The following is a 27243-nucleotide window of genomic DNA, read 5'->3' on the forward strand; positions in this document are numbered from 1 at the left end:
AATTAGTTCTCAAAATGTTTTCCTTCCTCTCTCTGAACCCCAGAACTCGGGGACAACCAATGAAGCTGAATTGCAGGACAGAGACAGGGATGTCCTACTTCCCATGGTTCATCTATGGGACTCCCAACCAACTTGGATGGCTTTGAAAGAGGATGAGAGAGAGGGTGATGGATGGCTGATAGTCAGAGGCAGCAGTGCTTCTGAATCCCAGTTGCTGCCAAAGACAGGAGGGCTCTTGTGCTAGGATCCTGCTCTCGACTTTCCTATAATGTGTATATAATTATACCTGAAGGAGCGTCTCCACCCCCATCATTCTGCCCGGACGCTGAGGTCCAGCTCCGAGGGCCTTCTGGCGGTTCCCTCATTGCGAGAAGCAAAGCTACAGGGAACCAGGCAGAGGGCCTTCTCGGTAGTGGCGCCCGCCCTGTGGAACGCCCTTCCAGCAGATGTCAAAGCGATAAACAACTACCTGACATTCAGAAGACATCTTAAGGCAGCCCTGTTCAGGGAAGTTTTTAACGTGTGACATTTTACTGTATTTGTGGTTTTTATGGAAGCCGCCCAGAGTGGCTGGGGAGGCCCAGCCAGATGGGAGGGGTATAAATAATAAATTATTATTATAAATTATTATTATCTGGCTGCTCACTTTGGAAACAGGATCCTGGGTGAGATGGGATCTCTACAAAAAACCCCGGAGCAGAATCCCTAAGATGAGACCAAACTTTGACCAGAGTGGAAATGGAGGTGGTCTTCAAACGGAGTGTGTATGTGTGTGTGTGTTGTGTGTATACTATCCCACTGTCATGGACTGACCGCTTCCTGTTGAAGTTTGTGTTTGTAGGGGCAAACCTTCTCTGCAGAGGTGGGAGTCCAGTCTGGATAGTTAGGCTTGGTGAAGACTTGACGTTTCCATCCCCCAAAAAGTTTTTGATTTGAGTTTCCACTGAAATGAGGCTGCATTTTAATGTTGTATTTTAATCTTCTTTTTAAAGCTGAATTTCAATCAATTGTTTTCATATTTGGGGTTAGCCGCCCTGAGCCCGGTCTTGGCTGGGGAGGGCGGGGTATAAATAAAATTATTATTATTATTATTATTATTATTATTATTATTATTATTATTATTATTACACCACCACCCCGTCATTTGACAGAATTTGGCTTGGTAAGCCTGAAAAAAAGGAGATTGACAGGAGATATGAGAGCCATCTTCAAATATCTGAAGGGCTGTCACTTCGAGGAGGGATCAAGCTTCCTTTCTCCTGCTCTGGAGGGCAGGACTCGAACCCTTGGCTTCATGTTACAAGGAAGGAGCTTCTGACTAAAGATCAGGAAAATCTTTCTGACAGTAAGAGCTGTTGGATTGTGGAACTGTCTCCCTTGAGCAGTTGTGGACTCTCCTTCCTTGGAGGTTTCTAAGGAGAGGTTGGATGGCCACCTGTCATGGATGCTTCAGTTGACATTCCGACATTGCAGGGGGTTGGACTAGATGACCCTGGAGGTCCCTTTCAACTCTAAAATGCTATGATTCTCTGATCCAGCAGACTCTTTTTATGTACTTATGTGTATGTATAAACACAGCTGGAGGTAATGGTCCTGTTACACAGTGCATCTCCCAGACTCTTGGGATATGATATTCATTCTCTCTTTCTCTCTATTCACAAGACATCTTTCTTCCAAGGGAACCTCCATGAGGGCAGGAACTTCAAAGAACTAGCAGGTGGTGCTCCAGGAGCGGTTGCTTGTTGCAGATGGAGACGGAAAACTGGGAAGTTTTCATTTCACCCAGTGACCACAGGGAAAGGATGCTGTGACTAATCCTGTTGCTTGTTATTATAGAAAAATTGGGGGTTGTCTTTTACAGCCCAGTTCTCCATCAAGGGACTCCTTCTCCCCTAAGTCCATTATCGGTCAGAGAGGAATGGATGGAGGCAGGAGGCAGCAGCAAGCAAGCAAGCTAGCAAGCAAGGTGTTTAATTTTCATCTCCCACTGCAAGGAGGTGAGGATCTAGAAAAAAGGTGTGTAGGAGCTTTCAAAGACTTTAGAAATTTTCCAGCCCCTTAGCCAGAGACCACCCAAAAGCATCATGCAAGCATCACAGAAAGAAGCAGTCTACACAAAATATCCCCTTAAAACAGGATTTGAAGGTTTGTCCAAGATCATAGAATCATAGAGTTGGAATAGACCACAAGGGCCATCGAGTCCAACCCCCTGCCAAGCAGGAAACACCATCAGAGCACTCCTGACATATGGTTGTCAAGCCTCTGCTTAAAGACCTCCAAAGAAGGAGACTCCACCACACTCCTTGGCAGCAAATTCCACGGTCGAACAGCTCTTACTGTCAAGAAGTTCTTCCTAATGTTTAGGTGGAATCTTCTTTCTTGTAGTTTGGATCCATTGCTCCGTGTCCGCTTCTCTGGAGCAGCAGAAAACAACCTTTCTCCCTCCTCTATATGACACCCTTTTATATATTTGAACATGGCTATCATATCACCCCTTAACCTCCTCTTCTCCAGGCTAAACATGCCCAGCTCCCTTAGCCGTTCCTCATAAGGCATCGTTTCCAGGCCTTTGACCATTTTGGTTGCCCTCCTCTGGACACGTTCCAGTTTGTCAGTGTCCTTCTTGAACTGTGGTGCCCAGAACTGGACACAGTACTCCAGGTGAGGTCTGACCAGAGCAGAATACAGTGGCACTATTACTTCCCTTGATCTAGATGCTATACTCCTATTGATGCAGCCCAGAATTGCATTGGCTTTTTTAGCTGCCGGTACTTTTAGATACCGGTACTTCCTTCTGCAGAGAACTATTTGGGGTCATTAAGACTCAACGTGGCTTCTGGATTGCTCTCCTGCACTCTTCCAGACATGGGGTTTATCTACTTATATGTGTGTGTGCTTACCTTGTGCACTTAGGAATATTTGTTTTATTTATGACACCTTTGAATTCTTATGACCCTGTTTATGGGAGATGGAATTCCAAACGATCTCCTTCCTTAAGTTTCTGAAGGCAGCCTTTGCAAAGGGCAGCTGACACCAATCCCAGAATGCTCAGAACTAAGGACAGAGGAAGCTGGGCAGATACAAGCTCTCAGACCTACAAAGGGATCCATCCCCTGAGAAACAGCAGCATCAACAATGGGATTAGGGAGAGGTCCTTGAGCTATTGCAGTCCTGAGTCCTTTCAGCCTTTGTAGGTCAAAACCAGCACTTTCAGTTGGGTCCAACTCAAAGTTCTTTAGCTTGGACTAGAAGACCCACAGGGACCATTCCAACTTTACAATTCTAGAATTCTCTAATTTTACTCTCTTTTGACCTGGAAGGGGATGCGTCTAGCATTGCTTCCCTGGAGTGGAAGACCAGGATTTAAATTCCCATCTAGCTATGAAGCTCACTGGGTGACCCTGGGTGACCTTTCAGCCTAGACTACCTCATAGGGTTGTTGCCAGGAAGGTGTGCAAAGGAGGGGGACCAAGATGATCAAGGTTCTGGAAAAGAAGCCATATGTGGAATGGTTGAGGGAGCTGGGTAGGTTTAGCCTGGAGAAGAGGAGACTGAGAAGAGATATGATATTCATCTTCAAATATCTTAAGGGCTGTCACGTGAAACATGGAGCCAGCTAGTTTTCGCCTGCTCTGGGGGGTAGGGCCCAAACCAATGGATTCAAATTCCATGAATGGAGATTCCTACTAACACTAGGAAGATCTTATTGAAGAAAAGAGTTGTTTGACCGTGGAATGGACTCCCTCAGAAGGTGGTGGACCCTCCTTCAGTGGAGAATTTTAAGCAGAGATTGGATGGCCACCTGTCAGAGAATCTTTAGCTCGGACTAGTTGACCCTCAGGGTCCCTTCCAAATCTATAATGCTAGGATTCTCTGGTCATAATTGCAATCTTGCTCCATTTTGACTTGGAAGGGGATGTGTCTAGCATGGCTTCCCTCCCACTCTCACCAACTGCCCCCCTGAACCTCCTTCAGATATGGGACAATTCCCAATTCCACTGGTTTGCACAGAAACACCTGCCAGTTACTCCCAAATCAAATAAAAGTCACAGTATGGAATGGAACTGGCAGAGCCCTAACCCAGCACCCCTTTTCATAGAAGGCACCACCACACAGAAATTTCCAATGCTTGCATTTATTGAAAGGAAAAGCTAAAGCAAATGAGCAGACAAACCCAATCCTAAACCCATTTACAAAGATGCCAGCCTCACTGAGCACAGCAGGACTTGCTCTGGAGTAAATGGGCAGAAAGGATTGGGCTGTGACGGATCCTTCTCAGAATCGCCTTCAGCAGCAGCAGCAGCAGTGAGCAAAGAGGTTTCTGCAGAGGTGCAGTCAAGGCAGCTGCATCTCCGGAGAAGAAACGGGGTGGTCTTCCTTTCATCACAGATGATGCGTGATGGGTCTGCTGTAGAGTTAAATGATAAAGATAGAAAACACCATGAATATCGGGGGTGCTCAGAACAGGCCAGTAACTCCTTGAAAGAGCAAAGAGCTGAATGCTATTGGAGCTGGGATTTCACATGTTGGTGGGGTGGGGTTCAGTTCAGATTTTCTGCTGGATGTTCAGAAGTTGGGAGAGGTCTCCATCCCAAATCCAAACTGCTCCATGCACTTTCTGGAGCTGATGGGAGATGTACTCCAATACATGTGGTGGGCACCTGGTTGACAAAGGCTGCCCTCCAGGCTTTTAAAAGCCTTGTTCCACATGTAGCTCAGTTATCCTACTCCTATTTTCTAAAGTTGATGGAGTCAAGTGGCTCCAAATGTGATTGGGGAATTCTCAAGGTCCAAACCAAAAACAGTCAAATTAGCATTCGGGCGAATCTAGCCAGTGCCCCCCCCTTGTGGCTGTTAAGGGTCAAAGACAGGGGGAAGAAGCAGAGCTGTAACTCTCAAGCCTTCAGGGTCCTGTCTCCTTGAGATGCTCCAGACTTATTTCCAGGCACAGGTATGGTTTTGCCTATAACTCACCTTAGCTGCGCTTGCAGCAACGCCTGTCTCCCGAACACTTCCCAATCTCTTTCTCGCCTTTGTTGCAGGTTTTTCTGCAGCTGCCCCCATTGTTCTGGCAATCCTGGGTGGGACGCTGAGCTCCAGTGAAATCTGCAGGGCAAAGCGAAGAGAAAAGCAAATTGAGAGGGGGGGGAGGGAGATGTAACTACCCGGGAAAGCTGCCCCAACTCCAAGGACTGGCCATCTACACCTTCCACCCTTTGTTCCTCAACAGCCCTGCTGGCCACGATACATGGAGGGCATCGAGTTGGGGGAGGCTGGTGCAGGATGAATGCAGGGAAGGGGGCTGGAATGGGGAGTGAGAGCCAGGGGCGGAGCTATCTGCCCCAGAACCCGGAGCGGCGCGGGGGCGGGGCTAGGTGCCTGCCACCTGCGCAGCAAGCTCCGTGTGTGCCACCTGCACAGCAAACGTGAGGGGGTGGTGCACCGATGTCGCCCCCCCCTCATGGCTGACACCCTCCCCTTCCCCGCTGCACCTTCAGCAGGAGATCTGAGCCTGTGTCAGAGTCACTGGCTTCCCTGGGGGCCACTAGGAACCTTGGAGAGAGAGGTTCTCTTGCCCAGGAAACTGGCCCACTCTTTTCCCCACCACAAAGCTGAATTCGCTGGAATGTGTTATTTCAGATTTTATAGCAACAGCTTCTTTGGATCAGATTCCATACTTTAGGATTGGGATGGCAATCAGATCCTAAGAGCCTGGCTGCTGGATTAGGCCAAAGGGGCCCCATCTAGTCCATCAACCTGGTCTCACAGTGGCCAACCAGATGCCCCATTTGGGAAGCTCTCAAGGGGGTCAGAGGGTCAAGAGAGTTCCCCACCCATCCCTTTGGGATTCCCTGCAAGTGGGATTCAGAGGCAGGTTTAAAAGGAGTAAAGCAGAGAGCTGTGGAGCTTCTCAGAGAAGAAGCATCTGAGAAGAAGGCCATACCTGGAGCCACCAGCATCAGGAGAAGGAAGGCGACAGAGAGGAGGCAGAAGATCTTCATGGCTGGAGGTTGGTGGGAATCCTGGAGATGCCTGAAGCCAAGTGGAAGAGCAGTTGTCTGGGGAAGGAGAGGTCCCCCTACTTATAGGTGGATGGAGGACTGGTGAAACCTTGTGGGAAACCAAGTGTCTTTTACAGGATAGATTTCACAATCCCTGTGGGGCAGAAGAAGATGAGTATTGCTGTCTGGATTTGAGTAATGCTCTTGTGCAAAACCACATACGGAAGAATGACCACAAACCAGGCTAGTGTCAGTGACTGACAAAGAGAAGCAGAGAGAGTTCTTTCTGAAACTATGCCACTGGAGAATTAATTTCCCAGCTATGCACTGAGGAAATTGTGTGCAACATTAAGATAAATTCAACAGTGTAAATAAGGTTTGATGGATGTAATAATAGAATACTGAATGGTTTATTTATATAAAATATACTGGGATTTATGCTATGCAAAATGAACCATGGAAAGAGAAGAAGGAAAGTCACTCATATCTTAAGGTTGTCTAAATGAATATTCTAAATTGTAAAATAGATATATGGGAAAGGCGTATCTTCTCAGAGATTCTTACACTTTGCTTCACCTTTGCATTTCAGTGTTTGATGAGGGGCAGAAAAAACATGGGCTTATTTGTAAATAAATTTATATCCATATGACGTTCTTCTACTTCCCATTTTTGGTTTATTTTGGATGCTGAAGGTTCTTTGCTATTGCCCCCTCATCAGTGATGAAGCAATGATTCTCCAATATCAACTTCGTTGGAATGGTCATGAGGTTTAGATGCCTGATTATAATCTTCCAAAGCAACTACTCTATTCCCAACTTCAGAATAGAAAGCGTAATGATGGTGGACAACAAAAGAAATGTCCATTGTGGCAGAGAGCGAGAACGCAAGTCTTGAAGTCCTTGGTGGGGACCAAAGGGCGAAGATGGGAGATCTGGACACAGGTCACATCACAGCCTTCACCAACCTGTGCCCTCCAGATGTTTGCAGCTACTACTCCTCTTACAGGACTGTTGCCCCATACAGGACCATGTTGTCAGGATAACATAGCACGCAAGTTGTAATTAGCTTGAAGATTTATTGCAATACAAACACTCAGCCTCAGAAGCCTATCTGCCCATCCGTGACTTATGAATCAGTTGACCCTTCTGGGGTGTGATTCCGGGTACGGCAGAATATCCAGAACCCTTTCCGTTTCCGGCTTTGTTTTCTATCTAAAACCTTTCCCATACGTCTGTTCCTTGGATGAATTGACTGCCCTTCCGATGTGGAACTGATTTCCTTCCCACCTTCTGACATTGCCTGTGTCACTTGAAAGAGTTGGTTTCTCTCTAGCACACTCTCTGCATTCCTGTCATTCTCACACCAAGGTGGAGTTGATAAACTACCCTTCACAGCTCTCTGGGAAGAATGTGAGCCTCTCTCTTGTTGGCTGCTTCTCTACTCCTCTGAAGCTCTTATACCTTGGGCAGAAGTGTTCATGACACATGTGAGGCTGGTGGGAGTTTTTGCATTTCTATACCACTTGTTTGTCAAAACAGCCTCTAATTGGTTTACAAAAGAGAGAGTGGGCTTGTGGGAGAGAGCAAGGGGTGCTGGACTAGGCAGGCCTTTGGACTGGTCCATTTCAGGGCTCTTCTCATGCAAAGTCCTTCAGATCCACATCTCATACCATCATTTCCACCTGGGCTTTCCCTCCACCATCTGCAACTCAATGGCTTGTCTCCAAATTCACAAATTGAATCCTGATTCCTCTCCTCTCCCTGGACAGTGGTGAGGAAACCATCTTTGCCCCAGGAACCACCAAAATCTGATCTGGAGGGTCATTCCAATCTTTAGAGCAGATTCTGAGGTGCCTGGGGGGAGTCTTCAGGAGAGAGGAGGAAATGTCCTATAACCCAATCATTCCAGCACCTAACTGTTCCATTGTCCTTCCAAGCACTTGATCTGACTCCATATCCATTTTTCCAAAGAAAGGGCAGGTTTTACTCTCTTTTTACAAATGGTCTGAATGTGTGTGTTGTACTGTTTGCATTTTACTTGTAGTGCTGAATCAACACTTGGTTTTGATTTTGTTGCAATGGCAGGCATTGGTATGAAATTGTGTGCACTGTTGTGAATTTATGTGTCCGTGGGAAAGAGATGGGGGCTCAAAAGTGAGGGTCACGTTCCCATATTATTCTGGGGGAGGAGTATTAGTGCCGGTTGTGAGTTGTGTCCTGTCCTGTGAAACCTATGGGGCATCTGCTCATCTTTTGCAACCTACACAGACATGGGACGTCTTCAGCATCCTTTCCCAAGAGACTGATGTGCAAGATGCAGCAGGCAAAGTGGGGAGCCTGTGGTCTCACCGCTGAGTTCTGTTTCCTCACCATGTCTGGCTCCATGTCAGACAAATATTGCTCCATGATCTTCGAATGTCCACAGGTTGAAAAGGTGTGTGAAGTAACAGGCAGCTGCTTCTGTGAAACACACTGGAATTGGGAATTGGCCCAGATCAGAAGGAGGTTGTGGGGGGAGAGGTGGGGGAGAGTGGGGGACAGCAATGCCAGGTCAAAATGCCAGGTCAAAATGGAGCAAAATGGCATTTATCACAGAATCTTGGAATTGTAGAGTTGGAAGGGACCCTGAGAGTCATCTAGTCCAAATTTAACAATCCCTGACAGGTGGACATTGAATCTCTGTTTTTTGTTTTTGTTTTTTGCTTTCCTGTTATATCTCGTCATCAACACATACTATTTTTCAGCCATACATAAAATAATAAGAAAAAGATAAAAGTAAAGGTAAAGGACCTCTGACAGTTAAGTCCAGTCATGAATAACTCTGGGATTACGGCGCTCATCTCGCTTTATTGGCCAAGGGAGTCGGCGTACAGCTTCCGGGTCATGTGGCCAGCATGACTAAGCCGCTTCTGGCGAACCAGAGCAACGCACGGAAACGCCATTTACCTTCCTGCCAGAGCGGTACCTATTTATCTACTTGCACTTTGATGTGCTTTCAAACTGCTAGGTTGGCAGGAGCAGGGACTGAGCAACAGGAGCTCACCCCATCGCAGGGATTCAAACCGCCAACCTTCTGATTGGCAAGCCCTATGCTCTGTGGTTTACACCACAGCGCAACCCGCATTCCCAAGAAGAAGATAGCATAAATATAAATCATAAACATATGATAGTAATAATAACATATCTATATTTTCCCAAGATTATTTAAATCCTCTGTGTCTTGAATCAAACCTCCCTTCCGTTCATTCCAAAGTTTCCTATCTACTATCCTTGTAACTGCATTTTCTCACACTACTAAATAATGCTCACTAACTTACATAATCTCATGTTGTAACGTATACTGCTGAGTATTTTGGCAGCCTGTTATGATTATTTTCTTGTTCTAATATTTTTCCATATAATCCGTAGATAATATCCAGTCCTCTTGCCGTCTTCCCCCTTTGGTCCCCATCCCAACAGTGACTTCAAGATGGCCGTTCTCACTTTCTGTCATAGTTGACATTTCCCTGCTTCCTCTTCTTGGGTGGGAACTGGTGGAGGCTGACTGGGAAGGCCTTTGGGCTGTGCTCACCCTCCCTTCCAGGAATTGGCCTAATACTCTCTTAAAATCATCCAGTTTTGTGAACATCACCACATCTTGGACAAGCCAAGTGACACTGGTCCTGAAAGCAATGCACTGTCTGCCAGTGAACTACAGGGACCAATTTAGGCTGTTGGAATGAGCAGGCTCAAAAGTGCCCCTGAATAAGCATACTTGTAATGGGGATGCGGGTGGCGCTGTGGGTAAAAGCCTCAGCGCCTAGGGCTTGCCGATCGAAAGGTCGGCGGTTCGAATCCCCGCGACGGGGTGCGCTCCCGTTGTTCGGTCACAGCGCCTGCCAACCTAGCAGTTCGAAAGCACCCCCGGGTGCAAGTAGATGCGTCAAAGTGCAAGTAGATAAATAGGGACTGCTTACTGGCGGGAAGGTAAACGGCGTTTCCGTGTGCTACGCTGGCTCGCCAGATGCAGCTTTGTCACGCTGGCCACGTGACCCGGAAGTGTCTCCGGACAGCGCTGGCCCCCGGCCTCTTAAGTGAGATGGGCGCACAACCCTAGAGTCTGTCAAGACTGGCCCGTATGGGCAGGGGTACCTTTACCTTTACCTTTAACCAAAACACCTGGGAACCACCCCCCCACACACCTAACTCTGGAAATATACTCATTCCCATTTATAAAATGCATGCCCTGCTTTTTTCTGGTCACAACAGATTTGCTCAAAAGATAGAAGCAACATCGATCCAACCACTAAAATACAGAACAAACTGAAAACAGAAGTAAAAATGAGAGCATTGGCCAATTCGGTCAATTTTGGTTTGTCCCTGTGTCTCCTTTTCCAAGCTGCAGCTGAGTTTTTCCATTTCAGTTTGCTTTTAAGAACAACACACTCCCCAAGAAAACTCACCAGCATTTCTGTGTGGTTTTCTCCCGATAACATGTCTGTATGTAATTTTGCCTGATCTGCAGATTTTGACAGGGCAAATCTCCCTGGGTGAAATTCACTTTCACATGCTGTTTCCATGAATATATATGGGAACATCAGAGACACCCTTTGCCCTGGCTGTGCTTGGCTGGGCAATGACACTCTGATCTCTATAATGCCAAGGCTGTCGAGCATCTGAATGAGTGGGGCAGGTTGAGTGTGGGAACAGGTGGAAGAGACGCAGGTGTTTCATTATGGGAGGTAAGGTGGATTCATAGAGGAGTTTGATGGAGACATCGGGTGGAGCCGAGTGTCAGGAGATTCAGGAGAGATAAAAGAAAGGACCTTTTCATTCAGCATATAGTTAAACTACGGAACTCACTTCAACAAGAGGCAGTGATGACCAGCCAGTTGCATGGCTTTAATAGCAGATTGGGCAAACTCATGACTTGATCTGCCTTTCAATGGCAACTTGCCATGATGGCTTCTTCCTGCCTCTTCCTGGAAATGGCACTTAGGGCACAGTTGTGACCAGCAGCCACCCGTATCCTACAGGGAAGGCCTTTTCAAACCCATCTAAGGTGGCAGCTGCCACCATGTTTGAAGGAGCAAAGTAAATACTTTAACAGTGTGCTGTGAAGGACCTGTTTTTTAAAAAATGCACCATCTGTATAAACTTTAACTCTGCAAAGGGCATTAGAAGAGCTTTGCTGGATCAGGCCAATGGCCTACAAGATTCAAGCATCTTGTTCTCACAGGAATAACCAGAAGCCAACGGAAACAAAATTTGGGAGCAACAGCAACCCCCTCACTTCTGATTCTGAGAACTGGAGTTCAGAGGCCAACAGTTGTGGGAGAACGTAGCCATGATGGCCAGTAGCCCTGATAGCGCTCTCCTCCAAGAAATAAAATATTTGTAATCTCAAGGCATTCTTGGGAAATTCCTTCATCAATGGCAACATTTTAGAAACAACCCAATTCCCTCTCTTTGCCCGTCATTCTTCCATATGTGGTTTTGCACAAGAACATTACTGAAATCCGGACGGCTCTTCTCATCTTCTTCTGCCCTGCAGGGCTTGCGACATCTATTCTGTAAAAGACATTTGGTTTCCCACAAGGTTTCATCAGGCCTCCATCCACCTATAAATAGGGGGACCTCTTCCACTTGGCTTCAGGTATCTCCAGGATTCCCACCAACCTCCAGCCATGAAGATCTTCTGCCTCCTCTCTGTTGCCGTCCTCTTCTTGATGCTCCTGGCTCCAGGTATGGTGATCTTCTCTTTTTAAAAACTTTTCACCTTTATTATTTTATTCACATAATATACACTCTTTACAACAAACAACTCCAAAACAGACAACTCCAAAATAAAATCATACGTAACAAAACTGTAAGTTTCGTGTTTTAATTTACACTGATCTCCTCTCCGATAACTTTACTTGATATTTCTTGCTGCTTTCTGCTTTCCTTATAGAATCTTTATGAAGATTTAAATCTCTTAAATCCTATACCAATCTTTAACAATTTCAATTAATCCCTTCACCTCCTTCCCCTACAACCCAATTATCCAATCTCCTTGCGCCTTTTAAACTTTTGCATATTGATTTTTAAGCTCCAGCACCAACTTTTTTCATGTATCCCTTAATGCATTCCCAGTCTTTATTAATTTTTTTATTAGAGTAGCCTCTAATTGATGCCTTTAATTTTGCCATCTCCGCGAATTCAAGAAATTTGATTCTCCATTCTAATAATTCTGCTATTTTATCAGTTTTCTCAGATTCTCCACAGCTCTTTGCTTTATTCCTTTTAAAGGTGCCTGTGAATCCCACCTGCAGGGAATCCCAAAGGGATGGGTGAAGAATTCCTTTGCCCCTCTGTCCTCTTTGAGAACTTCCCAAACGGGGCATCTGGTCGGCCACTGCAAGAGGAATGTGCTTCCTCTGGCCCGATACAGAAATCAGGTTCTTTCTAGGATCTCATTTTAATACTAATCCTAAAACATGGAATGGGACGCGGGTGGCGCTGTGGGTTAAACCACAGAGCCTAGGACTTGCCAATCAGAAGGTCAGCGGTTCGAATCCCCGCGACGGGGTGAGCTCCCGTTGCTCAGTTCCTTCTCCTGCCAACCTAGCAGTTCGAAAGCACCTCAAAGTGCAAGTAGATAAATAGGTACTGCTCCGGCGGGAAGGTAAACAGTGTTTCCGTGCGCTGCTCTGGTTCACCAGAAGCAGCTTAGCCATGCTGGCCACATGACCCGGAAGCTGTACGCCGGTTCCTCGGCCAATAAAGCGAGATGAGTGCCGCAACCCCAGAGTCGGCCACGACTGGACCTAATGGTCAGGGGTCCCTTTACCTTAAAACATGGAATATAATCCACGTTGTTGCTGTTTAGTTGTTTAGACATGTCCAAATCTTCATGACCCCCTGGACCAGAGCACGCCAGGCACTCCTGTCTTCCACTGCCTCCCGCAGTTTGGTCAAACTCATGCTGGTAGCTTCAATAACACTGTCCCACCATCTTGTCCTCTGTCATCTCCTTCTCCTTGTGCCCTCCATCTTTCCCAACATCAGGGTCTTTCCCAAGGAATCTCCTCTTCTCATGAGTGGCCATAGTATTGGCGCCTCAGCTTCAGGATCTGTCCTTCCAGTGAGCACTCAGGGCTGATTTCCTTAAGAATGGATAAGTTTGATCTTCTTGCAGTCCATGGGACTCTCAAGAGTCTCCTCCAGCACCATAATTCAAAAGCATCTATTCTTCGGCGATCAGCCTTCTTTATGGTCCAGCTCTCACTTCCATACATCACTACTGGGAAAACCATAGCTTGAACTATACGGACCTCTGTTAGCAAGGTGATGTCTCTGCTTTTTAAGATGCTGTCTAGGTTTGTCATCACTTTTCTCCCAAGAAACAGGCATCTTTTAATTTTGTGACTGCTGTCACCATCTGCAGAATATCATCCACAGGAATAGCTTTAAAATCTTTCATAATGCATTTGAGTACATTCAAGTTTGCAGTGGGGAAGAAAGCGGGCCAGTTACCTGGGCAAGGGGGCTTCTCTCTCCAAGGTTGCCAGTGACCCTCAAAGGGAAGCCAGTCTCTCTGATGCAGCCTTCCTTACCGCCTTGGCTCAGCTCTTTTGTTGAAGGTGCAGGCGGGAGGGAAAGGGTCTCTCTCTCCACCCCAGACCCTTTCCCTGCATTCATCCTGCACCAGCCTCCCCCAACGTGGCCCCCTCCAGGTTTCTTGCCCAGCAGGGTTATCAGGGAAGAAGAGCTGAAGGTGCAGAAGTGTGGGAATGTTCTGGGATGCAGGGGAGGATATATTGTTTTATTATAGCCTTTCCAACTTGTGTTAACAAGTTCCCAATTTAGTAACATTCCCCTTTTTAAACTCAAATTGGATGCGTTTGCTTAGGCTTGCTAAAGCCTCTATAATAACTTCTAGTATTTTCCCCTTATTCCTTCATAAAAGATAAGACATAACACAGTCTTCTATAAAAGTATAAAAAGAGTTTATTCACATGCTGTTCACAATTGGATCCCAGAAGGCAGACTTAGCTTAGACAAGTAACATACACCTGGAAACTATCTGATAAGGAAACAGTCCCTTTGTCTTCTCTTGGCTAGAGGCCAAGAGAGCATCTTTGGCTAAGCAGATGTTGCTTCTTCAACGCATGTAGTCAAAAAGAGAAGGCTGTCCTGCCCTGTGCTTTTGTCTTTACCTGGACAGGTGAGGCCACACCCACCTCTAGTCACATACAGAGGAAGTCTGTCCCAGCCCAGAAGGAAACAGGAAGTTTACCTGCTGGCTGGACAAACATTCCTCCCCATGTGTAAACATGTTCACTCTAGGAATGTTGTACTTGACTGCTCTTGTGTTTCACATCCCACAAGAAGGTCAGTGCTGGGGGTGCAGATCTGGCTTCAAATGGTTCTTTTTCCTCCCTCAGATTTCACCAGAGCCCAAAATGCCAAGGAAGAATGTCACCTTGCCGGCGGGAGCTGCCATTATTTTAGGTGCTGGAAAGGCAAAACAGAAATTGCTAAATGCACAGGAAGCAGAGTTTGTTGCCGTTAAGGTGAGTTAGGTCAAATTATAACTTTGTCTCAAAGAGAGACGACCCCAAAGGTATGCGACTTACAGCTCCGATTCCACCCACAGTCACAATTTAATAATAATAATAATAATAATAATAATAATAATAATAATAATAATATTTATTTACACTCTGCCCTCCCTGGCCAGAACCGGGAAACATAATAGGGGAGGAAGAGATGGGGGGGATGAACAGGGGGAAAGAAAACAATTTAAAATACAGGTTAAAATCCAATTTAAAATGCAGCCTCATTTTAAAGTAGCTGATAACTCAAGACCATAAGGGGAGGGAAACATAAGGGTCAGACTGAGTCCATACGAAAGGCCAGGCGGAACAGCTCTGTCTTGCAGGCCCTGCGGAAAGATGTCAAGTCCTGCAGGGCCCTAGTCTCTTGGGACAGAGCGTTCCACCACGTTGGGGCCAGTGCTGAGGAGGCCCAGGCCCTAATTGAAACCAATCTAACCTCCTTGAGGCTCAGAACCTCCAAAGTGTTGTTATTTGTGGGCCTTAAGGACCTCCGCAGGGCATACCAGGAGAGGGGGTCCCGTAGGTACTAGGGTCCTAGGCCACATAGGGCTTTAAAGGTCAAAACCAGCACCTTAAACCTGACCCTGTACTCCACTGGGAGCCAGTGCAATTTCTCTTAGCCAGGAAAGGAAACCCATCTTTGGCTGAGCCCTTCCCTCAGATAGCAAAGGCAACCCACGTGAAGCATCTCTGTGAAGGTTGTTTTTGTATCACAGAACTGTAGAGTTGGAAGGGAACCCACACAGCCTGCAACGGCTGGAAGGGGAAGGGTTAAGTGTCCTGCTCAAATTCCTCATGGCTCATCACACCCTGAGACTAAGTCTGAATCTGCACTACTTACCTGCTCCTGTTCCTCTGTTAAAGAAAAATGGACTCATAGAATGGTAGAGATGGAAGGGACTCCAAGGGTCATCTAGTCCAACCCCCTGCAATGCAGGAATCTCAGCTAAAGCATTCCTGACAGATGGCCATCAAACCTGTGCTTGAAAACTCCAAGGAAGTCCACAACCTCCTGGCGGAGACCGTTTCACTTTCATTCAGCTCTTACCATCAGAAAACTCTTTGTGATGTTTAGCCGCAATCTCCTTCTGGAGCCTTTCATTGAGTCCTCCCAAATACTGCCTTCTGTCCATCCCTTACCGCACAATCTCTCCATCGAAAGGTCCCAATCCCATCTCATGCTGCCAGCATTCAAAGTATGACCCATCAGGACTTGTCTTTATGTTGGGGAGTGACTGTTTCGTTCACCAACCAGATCCTGAAAACTATTGCAGGTGTGTTAGATTCTCTCCACCTGCTCAGTTCCATGTTTCAGGTTATGGTTTTGAGAATGCCCCTGCCCTTGTAGTACTTTCTCTCCAGGAGCTGAGAAATGATAACTCCAAAAGCAAGCAGGCGAACCTTTGGCAACCCTTAAAATTAAGAGCAAGGGACGCGGGTGGCACTGTGGGTAAAAGCCTCAGCGCCTAGGGCTTGCCGATCAAAAGGTTGGCGGTTCGAATCCCCACAGCGGGTTGCGCTCCCGTTGTTCGGTCCCAGCGCCTGCCAACCTAGCAGTTCGAAAGCACTCCCGGGTGCAAGTAGATAAATAGGGACCGCTTACTGGCGGGAAGGTAAACGGTGTTTCCGTCTGCGGCTCTGGCTCGCCAGATGCAGCTTTGTCACGCTGGCCACGTGACCTGGAAGTGTCTCCGGACAGCGCTGGCCCCCGGCCTCTTGAGTGAGATGGGCACACAACCCTAGAGTCTGTCAAGACTGGCCCGTATGGGCAGGGGTACCTTTACCTTTAAGATTAAGAGCCTCATGTTCTACCAACAGAGGACTGCAACTCCCAGCAGTCCCAGGCTACAAGGTCATGTGATGATGGGTGTAGATGGGAGGGCTTGGGGTCAGGATGGAGACACCCCTCCACACACATACTTTTAGCTGGAGGTCTGAAACAAAGCCTCTGTGTGCAATTTGAGCACCTACAACAGCAGCTCTTCTGCCTCCTACTTGGGGTCACTGGTTTGGGTTTTCTGAACCACCTCCAACACCCATATTAACAGTGTCTCCTCCTCCCACAGGGGGGTAACTCTACAGATCTCCGGTGCAAGACCTCTGGTGAAAGAAAGACCACCCTGCTCTCCTCTGATGTGCAGCTGCCTCGACTGCACCCCCATCTCTGATGGGGAAGAAACCGCTTTGCTTGATGCTGCTGAAGGCGATGCTGGGAAGGAGTCAAGAGGGAACCGCCCTGTCTGTCTGTCTGTCTACTCATGAGAATCTCAATGCATTCTTTTTAATAAATGCAAGCATTGGAAACCATTGTTGTTGCGGCTTTAAAAATATATATATATTATTTTCTTCCAACAACCAAAACACAAATAGTGAAACCCCCCAGGTGGCTGATACATTGGGTATACAATATTCAATTATATACATATTCAATAATAACATATTCAAATAAACCATATATACACATCTATATACCTTAACACTCCTCCTTCCACGAGGTTTATTTAACTTTTAACATTTTAATTGCCCCAAATTTTTCAAACCTACTCAAATAATTTATTATCTTCTCAAACCAATCCTCCTCTTTCTCACTGACCTTAAACCCTTTCATTCTATGTATCTTCACAGTTAGGTATTCTAAAATTATAATATTATTCAGTTTTTTCCTCCATTGGTTCACCCCTAACTCTTCTGCATTTTTCGAATTACTCGCAATAACCTGTCTGGCTGCAATTACCATCAATTTTACCCATTTGCATTCCTCTTTTAACTCAGTACTACTCAGGGTAATAAAAACCATTAATTTAGTTATTTCCACGTTCCTTCCCACAATTCCCGATATTTCTATACCAATCTGTTTCCAAAATTCATTAACTAATGGACAGTCCCACCACATATGACTGTGCGTTCCCATCACTCCACATTTCCTCCAGCAACTCTTACTTCCAGATTTTGTAATATGATATAACCTTAATGGTGTATAATACCATTTTTCTACCAGCTTCAACCCATGGAAACCTTTGTGTAGGTCCATGTTCTGAAAAGGTGTGCTGGGTCTTGTTTTCTGTTGGACTCTAATATATGATGTGTGAAACACTTAAATGCAAAAAGACAGAGAGGCCAAGACAGGACATGTGGTTAGGATTCCATGGAGACATGAGATTCCTCCATGTGTGAAATATCCCGAAACAGGGCTGGGGAAGGTCTGAGCTCCTGCCAACTTCCTTGGCTGTTCTGATAGTGGCCAACCAGATGCCCACAGACAGGACCACAGCCCAAAAGTGCTCCTTCTTCCCACAGTCCCCTGCCATGACAATGGAGGTAGAACAAAGGCATTGTGATATGTAGCCATAGGTATCTTCCACATTGCCTGGAGAACCCCTAGGATCCCATCCCTGTCTTATAGAATTATGGATTTGTATAGTTGGAAGGGACACACAGAGTCATCTAGTCAGGTCCCCTGCAATGCAGGAATCTCAGCTGAAGCATCCACAACAGATGGCCATCCAACTTTTGCTTAAAACCGCAAAGGAAGGAGAGACCACAACCTCCTGAGATAGACTGTTCCACTGTCAAATAGCTCCTACTGTCAGAAATTTTTTCCAAATGTTTAGTCAGAATCTCCTTTCTTGTAAGTTGAAGACATTGGTCCGGGTTCCCACCTTCCGGTGCAGCAGAAAACAAGCTTGCTCCATCTTCTGTGTGAAAGACCTTTAGATAGTTGAGGGTGGCTATCATATCTTCTTAAGGAAAGGTGGGTTGGAAGCTGCCCAAAACCTTGTGGTCATCCCTGGACAGGTGAGGCCCCTCAGGTGAGTTCTTCACCCCATCATCTGGGTGATACTCACATAACTCTCCATATTTGATGCATCTTATGCTCTCCTCCTCCTCCTTTCTTGCTTCCATTCCATCATACCTCTATTCCTCAAGGAGTCCCTCACCTCATGTGAACCTACCAAGACCCTGAAATCATCATCTGAGGCTGTTCTATGTATTCCTCCTTCCCAAGATGTCCAGAGGGTGGCAACACAAGAATGTGTTACGATATGGATGCAATGCTGCTGCAAAGTGCTAGCTTGAAAACAAAACATGATGGTAATGTTGGGACTGTCCGTGGGAAACAGAGGGACAGTCAATTCACAGGGCATTGCACCGGAATTAGCTCAGAGTGTAATATGAGCTTTTCCTCTTGTTCCTGTACAGGAAGTGCAGGAAGTGTTTCTATCTCGACTGCTGGAGTTTGAAGAGAGCAGTCATGTTTTTTGTAACGCTGCAAAGACAGAAATAAAGGCATGTAAATACGTTTTCTGTCTATCTCTTTCCCATGCCGGGGGGGGGCAGGAAAGAGGGGGGGGGTGTTCTTCTCACGCTGAGAAGGATCGCCTATCGCGACCTCTGCCTGGATCTTGCCGGGAAAGCAGACAGGGAGGTCAACAGGAGACCAAGCCGGGTGCCTGGGAGAGTTGCCAGTTTCTCCTGATAAAGGTTTGATTTCCGACAGAATGGGCATTTTCTGTGATTGGATGGTGTCCCCAGGGTGCTTTGGGGGAGATATGGATTTGTTTTTGTTTTGTTATGATGCATTTTCTGTTTTTTATCTTGTATTTTTATGTTGTGAACTGCCCTGTAATCTACAAATGAAGGATGGTATACAAATCAGAATCAGAATCGTACCACCATGGACTAAAATGCAATATCCATTATAAGTCAATACCTTTACTTGACTGACTACAGGTCACCAAACAATGTGCAAGCTTTTGAGTTCTGCAGAACGCTTCTTTGGGCTGGATATTAAGCAAATGAGGCTGATCTAGGGTTAAAATCTGCCTTGGTGTGAGTCTTAAGGTGTAAAGGAAGAAGAAGGGTCAGACCACTTGATACAGATGTTGCTTAGATAACAACTCTGGATCCAAGCCCTGACCATTGGCCACTGGTGGGAGTTGCATCTGGAAGGTCAAAGCTTCCCAGACATGACTTGATACTGGAGATTCCAGTTTTCATGTTCATGCTGGGAGAACTACAACAGCCCATTCCCCATATTTTAAAGGATCAACTACAGCAGTTCCCTAGATCAGTGTTTCCCAACCTTGGGCCTCCAGCTGTTTTTGAACTACAATTCCCATCATCCCTGATCACTGGTCTTGCTAGCTAGGGATGATGGGAGTTGTAGTCCAAAAACAGCTGGAGGCCCAAGGTTGGGAAACACTGCCCTAGATTAAGGTTACCAGATTTTTTTTTCAATGAATCCGGGGACACAATAAATAAATAAATAAATAAATAAATAAATAAATAAATAAATAAATAAATAAAGTAATAAATAAAGTAATTGTGTTCTGTTGAAATTGCTAATAAAAAATATTTAAATAAATAAATACTACACGTTCGGGATGTTGATGCTGCACCGATGGCGGTGGCAGAGAGGCGGCCGTTGCCTTGACTTCAACCACCAGGTTTCCACTTCATCCAAGGCTTCAGTCTCCTTTCTCCGTGAGCCCGGGCAGCCCCTGAGTTGTTGATTCTTCAGTGGGGGTGGTGGGCAAGCAGTGCGTAGTGGGTCAGGCATGGAAGGCGGAGAAGGAGGGCCGAGGTGGTGAGACCATCGGAGCATCCCCAATCCCATTCCTACTTGTGTGCAAGCAGGAGGGGGCGGGGATCCCTCAGTTGGGAAGGGAGAGATCCCCGCCCCGCTCCTGTCTGCATGCAAGTAGGAGTTGGGCGGCTGCTCCGATAGGCAGCATGAAGCCTCCCTTCACAGCTTAGTTGCTGGGGTCAGGGAAGGTGGAGGCAGCCCGGAAGCTGCATCTTAGAGCCTCTGCACCACCATCCTATGGGGACTTCCCAGCAGCTCCTGAAGCCAGACAGAGCCAACTGCTCCGGGCTGCTGAGACTGCCGCTGCTGTGTTTCCCGGGGACATTGGATGAAATCCGGGGACATTCCGGGGATGGAATTTGTCCAGGCACTTATTTGCAAATCTGGGGACTGTCCCTGGGAAACGGGGACATCTGGTAACCCTACCCTAGATCCAGCTCTGGCCTTAAATGAACGTAGTCACGTTCCCGGTGATCTAAGGTATTAAAGAGACAGTCATATTTATGAATGGGAGGAAGGACTTAAATTCCCAGCCAGCCATGAAGCTCACATGGTGACCCTGGGCCAGTCACTACCTTTCAGTCTAGCCTACCTCACAGGGTTGTTGCCAGGATGAAATGAAGAGGGGGAGAACTGTGTGCCCCACCTTGAGCTTCCTGGCAGTTCGGACCCCTTGAGGGAAAACCAAGAAGCTGCAGACTCTGCACCCCTACAATCTGTTAACAATTGGAGGCCTTGGCACCAGGTGATTCACCCGCTTAGTAATCCTCATGTATGTTAATTTATCAATAGTTTCACCTTCTTCTGTGGCACCACAATTTAGGGAGGATATTGACAAGCTGGAAGGTGTGCAAAGGAGGGTGACCAAGATGATCAAGGTCCTGGAAATGAAACCGTATGAGGAATGGTTGAGGGAGCTGATAGGTTTAGCCTGGAGAAGAGGAGACTGAGAGGAGATATGATATCCACCCTCAAATATCTTATGGGTTGTCACGTGAAAGATTGAGCAAGCAAATAGTTTTCTCTTGCTCTGGAGAGTAGGGCCCAAACCAATGGATTCAAATTCCATGAATGGAGATTCCGACTGAACATTAGGAAGATCTTTTTGAAGGAAAGAGTTGTTTGACCATGGAATGGACTCCCTCAGAAGGTGGTGGACTCTCCTTCAGCGGAGAATTTTAAGCAGAGATTGGATGGCCACCAGGGATTCTTTAGCTCGGACTAGTTGACCCTCAGGCTACCTTCCAACTCTATAATGCTAGGATTCTCTGATGATAATTACAATCTTTCTCCATTTTGACCTGAAAGGGGATGTGTCTAGCATGGCTTTCCCCCACTCCCACCAACTGCCCCCCTGAACCTTCTTCAGATATAGGACAATTCCCAGTTCCACTGGTTTGCACAGAAACACCTGCCAGTTACCCCCAAATCAAATAAAAGTCACAGTATGGAGAGGAACTGGCAGAGCCCCCACCCCAACCCAGCGCTCCTTTTCACACAAGGCACCACCACACAGAGGTTTCCAATGCTTGCATTTATTGAAAGGAAAAGCTAAAGCAGACATATCCCATCCTAAACCCAGTTACAAAGATGCCAGCCTCACTAAGCACAGCAGGACTTGCTCTGGAGTAAATGGGCAGAAAGGATTGGGCTGTGATGGATCCTTCCCAGAAGCGCCTTCAGCAGCAGCAGCAGCAGCAGCAGCAGTGAGCATAGAGGTTTTTGCAGAGGTGCAGTCAAGGCAGCTGCATCTCCAGAGAAGAAACGGGTGGTGGTCTTCCTTTCATCAGAGATGATGCGTGATGGGTCTGCTGTAGAGGAAACACTGTGAATATGGGGGGGGGGTATAGAAAGAGGCCAGGGGTCCCCCTGGAAGAACAAAGAGCCAAATGCTATCAGAGTTGGGATTTCATGGGGGAGGGGGTTGGCTCAGACCTTAGTTTAGCTCTTTAGCGTTGGTTAGAGTGTGACCCTCTGCCATAGCTGTCAACCTTCCCTTTTTTTGCGGGAAATTCCCTTATTCCAGCACCGTTTCCCACTGCTATCCCAGATTGTTAGATATCCCGTAGACTGTCCCCGGGACAGGTGAAGCTGCTGATCCCTTATTTTCTAGGCTGCTAATCCCTTATTTTCAAATCCGAAGGTTGACAGCTATGCCTTCTGCTGAATGTGCAGAGGTTGGGAGAGTTCTCCATCCCGAACCCAAATGCCTCCTTACACAGTCTGGGGCTGATAATCCAAAACATCTGGTGGCCACCTGGTTGACCAAGGCTGCCCTCTAGTGTTTTATAAGCCTTGTTTCACACACGGCTCAGTTATCCCACTCCTGTTTATAAGCTGATGGAGTCAAGTGGCTCCAAATGTCATCAGGGAATTCTTAGCATCCAAACTCAAAACAATGAATTAACATTTGGGAGAATCTAGCAAGTGCCCCCCTGTGGCTGTTAAGGGTCAAAGAAGCAGAGCTGTAAGTCTCAAGCCTTCAGGGTCCTGTCTCTTTGAGATGCCACAGACTTATTTTCAGGCACAGGTATGGTTTTGCCTATAACTCACCTTAGCTGCGCTTGCAGCAACGCCTGTCTCCTGAACACTTCCCAATCTCTTTCTCGCCTTTGTTGCAGGTTTTTCTGCAGCTGCCCCCATTGTTCTGGCAATCCTGGGTGGGACGTTGAGCTCCAGTGAAATCTGCAGGGGAAAGCAAAGAGAAAAGCAAATTGTTTGTGTGTGTGTGTGTGTGTGTGTGAGAGAGAGAGAGAGAGAGAGAGAGAGAGAGAGAGAGAGAGAGAGAGAGAGAGAGAGATATGCAACTACCAAGGAGAGGATCTACCTGGGAAGGTTGGTCCAGAACACCTGGAGGGCACCAGGTTGGGGGAGGCTGGTGTAGGATGACTGCAGGAAAGGGGACTGGGATAGATAGTGAGACCCTCCCCTCCCCCCTGCACCTTCAGAAGGAGGGCTGACCCATGGCAATCACTGGTGTCCTTGGGGCACTGGAAACCTTGGAGAGAGAAGTTATTTTGCCCAGGAAACTGGCCCACTCTCTTCCCCACCACAAAGCTGAATGCATTGAAATGTGTTATTACAGATTTTATAGCAACAGCTTCTTTGGATCAGATTCCATACTTTAGGATTGCAATGACAATCAGATCCTAAGAGCCTGGCTGCTGGATCAGGTCAAAGGGGCCACATCTAATCCATCAACCTGGTCTCACAGTGGCCAACCAGATGCCCCATTTGGGAAGCTCTCGAGGGGGACAGAGGGTCAAGAGAATTCCCCACCCATCCCTTTGGGATTCCCTGCACGTGGGATTGAGAGGCAGGTTTAAAAGGAATAAAGCAGAGAGCTGTGGAGCTCAGAGAAGAAGCATCTGAGAAGAAGGCCATACCTGGAGCCACCAGCATCAGGACGAGGAAGGCGAGAGAGATGAGGCAGAAGATCTTCATGGCTGGAGGTTGGTGGGAATCCTGGAGATGCCTGAAGCCAAGTGGAAGAGCAGTTGTCTGGGGAAGAAGAGGTCCCCCTACTTATGGGTGGATGGAGGACTGATGAAACCTTGTGGGAAACCAAATGTCTTTTAGAGCATAGATGTCACAATCCCTGCGGGCAGAAGAAGTTGAGAACAGCCACCTGGATTTGAGTAATGTTCTTGTGCAAAACCAGATATGGAAGAATGACCACAAACCAGGCTAATGTCACTGACTGACAAAGAGAGGGAATTGGGTTGTTTCTAAAATGTTGCCATCGATGAAGGAATTTCCCAAGAATGCATTGAGATTACAAATATTTTATTTCTTGGAGGAGAGCACTATCAAGGCTACTGGCCATTATGGCTACATTCTCCCACAACTGTTGGCCTCTGAACTCCAGTTCTCAGAATCAGAAGTGAGGGGGTTGCTGTTGCTCCCAAATTTTGTTTCCGTTGGCTTCTGGTTATTCCTGTGAGAACAAGATGCTTGAATCTTGTAGGCCATTGGCCTGATCCAGCAAAGCTCTTCTAATGCCCTTTGCAGAGTTAAAAGAGGTCCTTCACAGCACACTGTTAAAGTATTTACTTTGCTCCTTCAAGCATAGTGGTAGCTGCCACCTTAGATGGGTTTGAAAAGGCCTTCCCTGTAGGATACGGGTGGCTGCTGGTCACAATTGTGGCCCTAAGTGCTATTCCCAGGAAGAGACAGAAAGAAGCCATCATGGCAAGTTGCCATTGAAAGGCAGATCAAGTCATGAGTTTTATTTTATTTTTTTTAAAAAGATTTTTATTAAAGTTTCCAAAATGTTACATAAAGAAAAAAGAAAAAGAAAAAATACAAAGTAAAAACAGTTAAAAACAATTCAATCTTTCCGTATCTTATCTTTCATTTGTTTGTTCCCCAGACCTCCTCACACCTCCCTTTTTTGTATCCAGTTCAATTAGTTGGTTCAGCAAATCCTTTCCCTCTTTGTTTTTATCCTAATCTTTAATCTTAATATATTATAACTTTAGATTATCACCTGTTAACAATCCATTTTTTGCACATCTTTATAACATTGCTGCTGAAAACCATTTAACTTCAATCCAACATCATTCTAACATTCATTAATTTTGCAGTATTTCTGTAAATAGTCTTTAAATTTCTTCCAATCTTCTTCCACCGACTCTTCTCCCTGGTCTCGGATTCTGCCCATGTCATGAGTTTTAAATGGCTTTTAAAGCCATGCAACTGGCTGGTCATCACTGCCTCTTGTTGAAGTGAGTTCCGTAGTTTAACTATAGGAAACCTTGGAATGAATGAAAAGGAAGTTTGATTCAAGACACAGGGGATTTAAATAATCTTGGGAGAATATAGATATGTTATTATTACTATCATATGTTTATGTTTTATATCTATGCTATTTTTTTATGTATGACTGCAGCACAGTATGCATTGACAACAAGATGTATCAGAAAAGCCTTAGCCAAACAAAAAAAACCCAAAGAACAAAGGGGGAAGACCAGAGATCTGGACATAGATCACAACTCACACCTGTCCACACCATAGCCTTTGCAACCTTGTGCCTCAGATGTTTGGGACTACAATTCGCATCACCCCCAGCATGCAGGAGGACCATGTGAGGCTGAGGGAAACTTTTCCTACTTTACAATCTTCTTCTTTAGGTGAGGTGACCAGAACTGCGCAGGATTCCAAATGTGGTCACACCATAGAATTGAATAATGGCAAGATGATATTGGCAGTTCACATTCCTATCCTTTTCCTAATGATCCCTTGCATGGAGTCTATCTTTTTCACAGCTGCCACACATGGGGTCCACATCTTCTTGGAGCTCTTTACTATGACTGAAAGGTCTCATTGCTAGTCACCACCAGTTCACACCCCATGAGGGTACACCAAGAACCTGCAGGCTCTGGACCCCAACACCATGTTGACACTTGAGGGTCTTCACATCAAGTTATCCAGTTTTCCATCAGTAATCCTCATGTGTGTTAATGAAGTCATAGTCCCACTCTCTTCTGACTTGGTCAGATCCTACCCAAAGTCCTGTGCCCAGTTCTGGGCACCACCATTTATGAATAATGTTGACAAGCTGGAAGGTGTGCAGAAGAGGGCGACCAAGAGGATCCAGGGTCTGAGAGTGAAGCCTGATGAGGAATGGTGGAATGGAGGAATGGGGTAGGACATGCTTAGCTTGGATAAAATGAGATCTGAGAGCCATCTTCAAATATTTCAAGGGCTGCCTCATGAAAGATAGAGCAGACTTCCTTCCGTCGGGCCTGTAAGACGGAGCTATTCCGCCTGGCTTTCAATTTGAATTAGTTGATCTTTTATTCCCCTTCCTTCCCTTCCGCTCCCCTTTTTATGATGATTACCCGCTCTGGGATCCCACAGCTAATTCTCCCCTGGTCTCCTCGCTGACCCAAATAGGACTAATTTAGCCGCTAGCCCTGGTGATCATCTAATGTTTATTGGATAGATTCCCCCCCCCCCTAAATTGATTTTTGATTTTTGAATTTATTGTTATTCACATTTTATACTGTATTTGATGCTGTTTTTTGTTGTATCACAACTAAGTGTTTTAAATTTGTTGTTAGCTGCCCTGAGCCCGGTTTTCTGAACTGGGACGGGTTATTATTATTATTATTATTATTATTATTATTATTATTATTACTACTACTACTACTACTACTACTACTACTACTACCCTGCTCCGGAAGGTAGAGCCAAAACCAATGGATTCAAATTCAACAAATGGAGATTTTGACTGAACATTGGGAAGATCTTTCTAAGGGTAAGACTTGTTTGACAGTGATATGGACTCCCTCAGAAGGTGGAATTGTAAAATAATTAAAAAATATTGGGTTGTGATCTGTAATGAAATGAAAAGAATGTTTAAGATAACCTTTGTTGAAAGAGCAGAAGCTTTTTTATAAGGCATTACAGGTCAAGATTTGCCAAAAGACAAGAAGAAATTATTTATGTATGCTACAACAGCGGCTAGAACTTTATTAGCTCAAAGGCGGGAAAGCGAAGAAATGCCAGCAGAAGAACAGTTGCAAGAAAAACTGATAGAATATGCTGAAATGTCAAAGACTTGGGGATAAGGACAATACAGTGGTACCTCAGGTTACATATGCTTCAGGTTACATACGCTTCAGGTTACACACTCTGCTAACCCAGAAATTGTGCTTCAGGTTAAGAACTTTGCTTCCTGATAAGAACAGAAATTGGGCTCCGGTGGTGCGGCGGCAGCAGCAGGAGGCCCCATTAGCTAAAGTGGTGCTTCAGGTTAAGAACAGTTTCAGGTTAAGAACGGACCTCCGGAACAAATTAAGTACTTAACCGGAGGTACCACTGTAGATATTTTTTAAAACACTGGGAACCTTTTGTGATGTATTTAAAAAAAAAACAATGTAAGGAAATGGACTCACTTGCAGGGTTTGACTAAACACTTACAACCAGCAAAATATAAATAGAAAACATGAATATGTGGTTAAAATATTAAGAAGATAATTATAATGTATAATTGTTCATTTTATTACATTAGGGATTAGATGAAAAGCAGAAGAAATGAATGTGTTACAAACCAGAAGGGGAAGTTG

The 27243-nt window shown here is 45.9% G+C and overlaps 3 long non-coding RNA genes across 3 annotated transcripts; 1 reads left to right on the forward strand and 2 right to left on the reverse strand.

Moving 5' to 3' along the window:
• Positions 1–4119: 4119 nt before the first annotated feature.
• On the reverse strand, positions 4120–6067 carry LOC144327181 (uncharacterized). The gene is made up of 3 exons (XR_013392082.1): positions 5945–6067; positions 4975–5106; positions 4120–4408 (listed from the first exon to the last, which is right to left on the reverse strand). It is a non-coding gene; the product is annotated as an uncharacterized LOC144327181 (long non-coding RNA).
• A 5574-nt stretch (positions 6068–11641) lies between these two features.
• On the forward strand, positions 11642–16824 carry LOC114594965 (uncharacterized). Its single transcript, XR_013392038.1, has 3 exons — positions 11642–11725; positions 14410–14538; positions 16650–16824. It is a non-coding gene; the product is annotated as an uncharacterized LOC114594965 (long non-coding RNA).
• A 4865-nt stretch (positions 16825–21689) lies between these two features.
• Positions 21690–23678, reverse strand: LOC114594962 (uncharacterized). The gene is made up of 3 exons (XR_003706117.2): positions 23557–23678; positions 22724–22855; positions 21690–21981 (listed from the first exon to the last, which is right to left on the reverse strand). It is a non-coding gene; the product is annotated as an uncharacterized LOC114594962 (long non-coding RNA).
• Positions 23679–27243: the final 3565 nt, after the last annotated feature.

This window comes from Podarcis muralis, chromosome 3, assembly GCF_964188315.1.
Source record: "Podarcis muralis chromosome 3, rPodMur119.hap1.1, whole genome shotgun sequence".
NCBI classification, from domain to species: domain Eukaryota; kingdom Metazoa; phylum Chordata; class Lepidosauria; order Squamata; family Lacertidae; genus Podarcis; species Podarcis muralis.